This window comes from Ranitomeya imitator, chromosome 2 (genome assembly GCF_032444005.1).
Source record: "Ranitomeya imitator isolate aRanImi1 chromosome 2, aRanImi1.pri, whole genome shotgun sequence".
Classification (NCBI taxonomy): domain Eukaryota; kingdom Metazoa; phylum Chordata; class Amphibia; order Anura; family Dendrobatidae; genus Ranitomeya; species Ranitomeya imitator.
The window spans coordinates 280,239,111-280,246,823 of NC_091283.1; positions in this window are offsets into that span (position 1 = coordinate 280,239,111).

Here is a 7,713-nt window from a genome sequence, read left to right on the forward strand (position 1 = left end):
GTGTTCTTGGAAAAAGAGAAGAAACTACCCCCACATCGTCACTGTGATTGTACTATTGATCTTGTAATTAATGCCAAATTACCTAAAGCTCGCCTGGAAAATATGTTCGTACACAAAGGTACTGCCATGAAAAAATATGTAAATTAAAGTTTACAGAAGGGTCATATCCTTCCTTCGTCCCCTGTAACTGCTGGATTTTTCTTTGTTAAAAAGAAAGATGGTGGCCTTCTTCCTTGCCTCGATTTATGGGAATTAAACAAGATTGCAGTTAAAAATACTTACCGCCTCAATTTATGGGAATTAAACAAGATTACAGTTAAAAATACTTACGCACTTCCACTTATCCCCAACCTATATAATCACCTTTTGGGGGCTAAGTGGTTTTCTAAACTGGATCTTAGGGTGGCTTACAATTTGATTCACATCCGGGAGGGTGATGAGTGAAAGACAGTGTTTTTAACATTGAGGGCTTTTGGAAAATCTTGTCATGCCTTTTAACTGATGCGTCAGCAGTATTTCAAAATGTTATGAACGATATATTTTCTGATATTATTGGAAAGTTTATTGTGGTATACCTTGATGATGATCACATTTTTGTCTCTTTTTTTTCGAAAGCTTAGAGAGAATTTTTTGTTAAATTGAAAAAATTTACCTTTTCTGTCCAACAGATATCGTTCCTGGGGTTCCTGGGCTCACCATTGGGGCTGAGGTTTTTACGATGGATCCTAGAAAGGTGCAGGCCATAATTGATTGAGTTTAATCTTGTGATCTTAAAGTGTTAAAAAGTTTTTTTAGGGTTTTCCAAATACTGCAGAAAATTTATTAGGGATTTTTCACAGATTGTTAAACCTCTCACTGATCTTATACGCAAGGGAGCAAACCATAAGTGTTGGTAACCGGATTATGGTGAAATATGTATATATCTATATGTGTGTAGTGACATATGTCTAGGAACTGATGTGTTCCACCAACTCCATATGCCCCCCCCCCCTCAGAGAGCAGAAGCAGACTACAAAGTAAGATGATTTCTGTAAGTTTTCTCCTGTTTACTTTATACTGCTTTGCATAGTTGTATATCCTTTTATTATATATTTATACCTTTTTCTTTACTGTAAACACTGAAGCTTTTGTATTAAACAGTGGTATTCACCAGGGTGTGAAGAACGGGGGGGGAAGAAAATAAGGCAGGTAAGGATGAGGAGTTTCCAAGCGTGCAAACCAAGCAACAGTCTCTAAATAAACTCCACCAGCTCTTCACTCTCCAGGTCTATCTCTAGCAAGTGCTAACTCAGACAAGGATCTGGCCAGAAGGCCTAGCTTTTATAGGATTGAGTGGCTAACCTAGCACAGTTGAAAGCATGGATTTCCACAAGACCGATTAACCCCTGTCCTGCTGAAAGAAACCAAAACACATTTAATACACAGGAGAAGTGCTTCTTCTCAGCGACGAAGCAGTAGCCATCAGACACTGCGGTCTTCTGGTACTGCTCTTCACGGTATCTCCTTGACAGTATGTAGGTCATAGAAAGTTGAATAAAATTGAACCTTAATATCTATAATCCGATGTTTTGCTCCAGAGTCTCTTCAATCAGGTCATCGACACACGGCATAAGATATGCATCGAACTTGGAGACTTCAGAGATTCGGCATACGCTTTATTTCCTTGTAAATCAGCTCTTGCCGGGCTTTGGGAATTCGTTAGGGCTTCAAGTTCACCTGCACATGGGATTCCGTCAGAACCTCGTGTTCTATGACCTTTGTACACCCTGAAAAATCTGACAACAGGTTCCTGTTCTGCTGCAGCAACTCCCGACCCTGCCGTTTTTGGACCTTCAACAGTGTCTTCGCTACTGCGACTTATTCAACATCTGCTTCTGGCTTGACCAGCAAACATGGAGTTTCAAGGGGCTCCATGTCATGCCATGGCTTGATAAGATTGCCGTGGTGCAATTGGTACGATTCTCGTCTTCCTGGTTGGTGAATCTTGTACTTCACTTCACCAACCTTCTACACCACCTCATAGGGGCTTTGCCATTTGGCCAAGAACTTACTTTCCACTGTGGGAATTAGTACGAGGACTCAGTCCCTAGAGCTGAAGTTTCTCACCCTGGCTGACTAGTTGTAGACACTAGATTGAGCCTCTTCAGGAGATGTCCTTTTATGATGGGAATCCCCTTCACAATCCTCTTGCATCTGGGTGATGTGCTTGATGAAGCTCCGGTGGGGGGTGATTTTGGCTTCTCAGGTTTCCTTTGCTATATCAAGGCGACCCTGTGGATGTTAGCCATACAGAAGTTCAAACAGAGAGAATCTGTTAGAGCTTTGTGGAACCTCCTGGATAGAAAGCAACAGATGAGGCAGGAGACGGTCCCAGTCTCGACCGTCCTTCTCTATGACCTTCTTAAGCATACTCTTCAATGTTTTATAGAATCTTTCCACCAGGCCATCCATCTGAGGATGGTACATGGACATCTTCAGTTGTGTAATTTGCAGGGCCTTACACAGTTACCTCATCACCTTACTCATAAGTGTTCCTTGGTCAGTCAGTATCTCCCTCTATAATCCTGTCCATAGAAAAAGGTATATCAACTTAGGGCTATACTTTTTACAGAGAAGTTTCTCAGGAGAACTGCTTCAGGGAACTGCGTAGCATAGTCAAGGATGACCAACATGTATTGATGCCCACGAGCAGATTTAACCAGGGGACATACCAAGTCCATAGCAATTTGCTTAAATGGCACTTGTATGGTGGCTAATGGAATGGCACGAGAAGACTTAGAAAGTGAGAGGAGGGGGCAGTTACCTGGCAGATGGGACAGGACCTGCAATGCTTTAAGATTTCCTGGTGACATACAGGCCAATAGAACAATCGCATTTCCCGTTCTTGAGTTTTGTCCACGCCCAGATGGCCACCCAAGACATGTAAATGGGCAATCCCGTACACACATGGCTCCGCTCCGTACACCTTGTCCACACATGGTTCCGCTGTATACTTCGTACACACACGGCTCCACTCTGTACACCCCATACACTCACTGCTCTGCTCCGTCCACCTCGTACACACATGGATCCGCTGCAAATACCTCTTACACACACTGCTCCGTTCTGCACACATCGTACACACATGGGTCCGTTCCGTACACCTCGTACACACATGGCTCCGCTCCGTACACCTCGTAAACACATGGGTCCGCTCCGTACACCTCGTAAACACATGGGTCCGCTCCGTACACCTCGTACACACATGGCTCCGCTCCGTACACCTCATACATGGCTCCGCACCGTACACCTCATACACACAGGCCTCTGCTCAGTACTCCTCGTACACACGGCTCCGCTCCGTACACCTCGTACACACTCGGCTCCGCTTTATCCACACTGTAAACCCCTGCTGACCCCAAACATAAACGTCCCCTCATCCAGCACCATGACAACCAGCACAGCAGAGTCCTGCATACACTGAGGCCCCTGATCATGTGACCCCTAACTCCTCCCCTCCTGTGACCTCATCACAGGTCCTGTGCGCACAGTGCAGCCATATATGTGGAGTGCGGCTCTGCGGGTGGAGGTCGGTGCTGGAGGCTCCATTATTCTCTATGTGGAGTGCGGCTCTGCGGGTGGAGGTCGGTGCTGGAGGCTCCATTATTCTCTATGTGGAGTGCGGCTCTGCGGGTGGAGGTCAGTGCTGGAGGCTCCATTATTCTCTATGTGGGGTGCGGCTCTGTGGGTGGAGGTCGGTGCTGGAGGCTCCATTATTCTCTATGTGGAGTGCGGCTCTGCGGGTGGAGGTCGGTGCTGGAGGCTCCATTATTCTCTATGTGGAGTGCGGCTCTGCGGGTGGAGGTCGGTGCTGGAGGCCCCATTATTCTCTATGTGGAGTGCGGCTCTGCAGGTGGAGGTCAGTGCTGGAGGCTCCATTATTCTATATGTGGAGTGCGGCTCTGCGGGTGGAGGTCGGTGCTGGAGGCTCCATTATTCTCTATGTGGAGTGCGGCTCTGCGGGTGGAGGTCGGTGCTGGAGGCTCCATTATTCTCTATGTGGAGTGCGGCTCTGCGGGTGGAGGTCGGTGCTGGAGGCTCCATTATTCTCTATGTGGAGTGCGGCTCTGCGGGTGGAGGTCGGTGCTGGAGGCTCCATTATTCTCTATGTGGAGTGCGGCTCTGCGGGTGGAGGTTGGCTCTGGAGGCTCCATTATTCTCTATGTGGAGTGCGGCTCTGCAGGTGGAGGTCAGTGCTGGAGGCTCCATTATTCTCTATGTGGAGTGCGGCTCTGCAGGTGGAGGTCAGTGCTGGAGGCTCCATTATTCTCTATGTGGAGTGTGGCTCTGCGGGTGGAGGTCGGTGCTGGAGGCTCCATTATTCTCTATATGGAGTGCGGCTCTGCAGGTGGAGGTCAGTGCTGGAGGCTCCATTATTCTCTATGTGGAGTGTGGCTCTGCGGGTGGAGGTCGGTGCTGGAGGCTCCATTATTCTCTATGTGGAGTGCGGCGCTGGAGGCTCCATTATTCTCTATGTGGAGTGCGGCTCTGCGGGTGGAGGTCGGTGCTGGAGGCTCCATTATTCTCTATGTGGAGTGCGGCTCTGCAGGTGGAGGTCAGTGCTGGAGGCTCCATTATTCTCTATGTGGAGTGTGGCTCTGCGGGTGGAGGTCGGTGCTGGAGGCTCCATTATTCTCTATGTGGAGTGCGGCGCTGGAGGCTCCATTATTCTCTATGTGGAGTGCGGCTCTGCGGGTGGAGGTCGGTGCTGGAGGCTCCATTATTCTCTATGTGGAGTGCGGCTCTGCGGGTGGAGGTCGGCTCTGGAGGCTCCATTATTCTCTATGTGGAGTGCGGCTCTGCAGGTGGAGGTCAGTGCTGGAGGCTCCATTATTCTCTATGTGGAGTGCGGCTCTGCGGGTGGAGGTCGGTGCTGGAGGCTCCATTATTCTCTATGTGGAGTGCGGCTCTGCAGGTGGAGGTCAGTGCTGGAGGCTCCATTATTCTCTATGTGGAGTGTGGCTCTGCGGGTGGAGGTCGGTGCTGGAGGCTCCATTATTCTCTATATGGAGTGCGGCTCTGCAGGTGGAGGTCAGTGCTGGAGGCTCCATTATTCTCTATGTGGAGTGTGGCTCTGCGGGTGGAGGTCGGTGCTGGAGGCTCCATTATTCTCTATGTGGAGTGCGGCGCTGGAGGCTCCATTATTCTCTATGTGGAGTGCGGCTCTGCGGGTGGAGGTCGGTGCTGGAGGCTCCATTATTCTCTATGTGGAGTGCGGCTCTGCAGGTGGAGGTCAGTGCTGGAGGCTCCATTATTCTCTATGTGGAGTGTGGCTCTGCGGGTGGAGGTCGGTGCTGGAGGCTCCATTATTCTCTATGTGGAGTGCGGCGCTGGAGGCTCCATTATTCTCTATGTGGAGTGCGGCTCTGCGGGTGGAGGTCGGTGCTGGAGGCTCCATTATTCTCTATGTGGAGTGCGGCTCTGCGGGTGGAGGTCGGCTCTGGAGGCTCCATTATTCTCTATGTGGAGTGCGGCTCTGCAGGTGGAGGTCAGTGCTGGAGGCTCCATTATTCTCTATGTGGAGTGCGGCTCTGCGGGTGGAGGTCGGTGCTGGAGGCTCCATTATTCTCTATGTGGAGTGCGGCTCTGCCGGTGGAGGTAGGTGCTGGAGGCTCCATTATTTTCTATGTGGAGTGCGGCTCTGCGGGTGGAGGTAGGTGCTGGAGGCTCCATTATTCTCTATGTGGAGTGCGGCTCTGCGGGTGGAGGTCGGTGCTGGAGGCTCCATTATTCTCTATGTGGAGTGCGGCTCTGTGGGTGGAGGTCGGTGCTGGAGGCTCCATTATTCTCTATGTGGAGTGCGGCTCTGCGGGTGGAGGTAGGTGCTGGAGGCTCCATTATTCTCTATGTGGAGTGCGGCTCTGCGGGTGGAGGTCGGTGCTGGAGGCTCCATTATTCTCTATGTGGAGTGCGGCTCTGTGGGTGGAGGTCGGTGCTGGAGGCTCCATTATTCTCTATGTGGAGTGCGGCTCTGCGGGTGGAGGTCGGTGCTGGAGGCTCCATTATTCTCTATGTGGAGTGCGGCTCTGCGGGTGGAGGTCGGTGCTGGAGGCTCCATTATTCTCTATGTGGAGTGCGGCTCTGCGGGTGGAGGTCGGTGCTGGAGGCTCCATTATTCTCTATCTGGAGTGCGGCTCTGCGGGTGGAGGTCGGTGCTGGAGGCTCCATTATTCTCTATGTGGAGTGCGGCTCTGCGGGTGGAGGTCGGTGCTGGAGGCTCCATTATTCTCTATGTGGAGTGCGGCTCTGCGGGTGGAGGTCGGTGCTGGAGGCTCCATTATTCTCTATGTGGAGTGCGGCTCTGTGGGTGGAGGTCGGTGCTGGAGGCTCCATTATTCTCTATGTGGAGTGCGGCTCTGCGGGTGGAGGTCGGTGCTGGAGGCTCCATTATTCTCTATGTGGAGTGCGGCTCTGCGGGTGGAGGTCGGTGCTGGAGGCTCCATTATTCTCTATGTGGAGTGCGGCTCTGCGGGTGGAGGTCGGTGCTGGAGGCTCCATTATTCTCTATCTGGAGTGCGGCTCTGTGGGTGGAGGTCGGTGCTGGAGGCTCCATTATTCTCTATGTGGAGTGTGGCTCTGCGGGTGGAGGTCGGTGCTGGAGGCTCCATTATTCTCTATGTGGAGTGCGGCTCTGCGGGTGGAGGTCGGTGCTGGAGGCTCCATTATTCTCTATGTGGAGTGCGGCTCTGCGGGTGGAGGTCGGTGCTGGAGGCTCCATTATTCTCTATGTGGAGTGTGGCTCTGTGGGTGGAGGTCGGTGCTGGAGGCTCCATTATTCTCTATGTGGAGTGCGGCTCTGCGGGTGGAGGTCGGTGCTGGAGGCCCCATTATTCTCTGTGGAGTGGAGGTCGGTGGTGGAGGCAGCTGACACTCTGAGTGATTTCAGTAGTAACGTCCCATTAATAAAGTAGAACCAAAGAGAAGCCGCAGAATCACTGGAAAGAGCAAATCCGTGACCGCTCTGTTCCGGCAGACTTCGGCACATACAGGACGTTCTGTTTCTTGGATGTGTTCACTTGAAAGAGTTTAGTCCTCAAATCACCGTCCAGTAGGATAAGAGAATATCCCTAAATAACGTAATATGTCCGTGTTCACACCACGAGAGCAGCATTCAGGCCAAACCTCCTCCAGTCCTCCGACTGGAGCTCAATAATGGCCACAAGAAAAAGACACTACTCACTAGTGTCTTTTTCCGGCGTCATACAGGATCAGATCCACAGATTACGGCTTATACAGGAATCGCTGCTCCAGTCATTATTTATGATGTTCCATCTTCTTCTCATTCAGGTCTCTACAATATCGGATCCTCTCAGTGAAGATCTTCTATAGAAGAGAATTTTCCTGATTTACCCATCAATCATTGATATGGACAGAGACAAGATGGCGGAGAGGATATTACACCTCACCCTAGAGATCCTCTTCCGTCTTACTGGAGAGGTGAGAGATTCTGATGACGTCACATTACATCATTCTTATCTATAGGAATAACAGATGGACAGAACTGGAGAGGTGAGGACTCTGGAAATGTCTGTAGTGAGATTTATTAATGTGTCTCTCCATAACCAGGATTACACAGTAGTGCAGAAGACCTCTAGTGATCGCTGTCGGGACCCTGCGTCTGAGGGATGGGGAAGACCCCTGAGCTCAATCACAGAGCCTCCACCTCACCCCCTG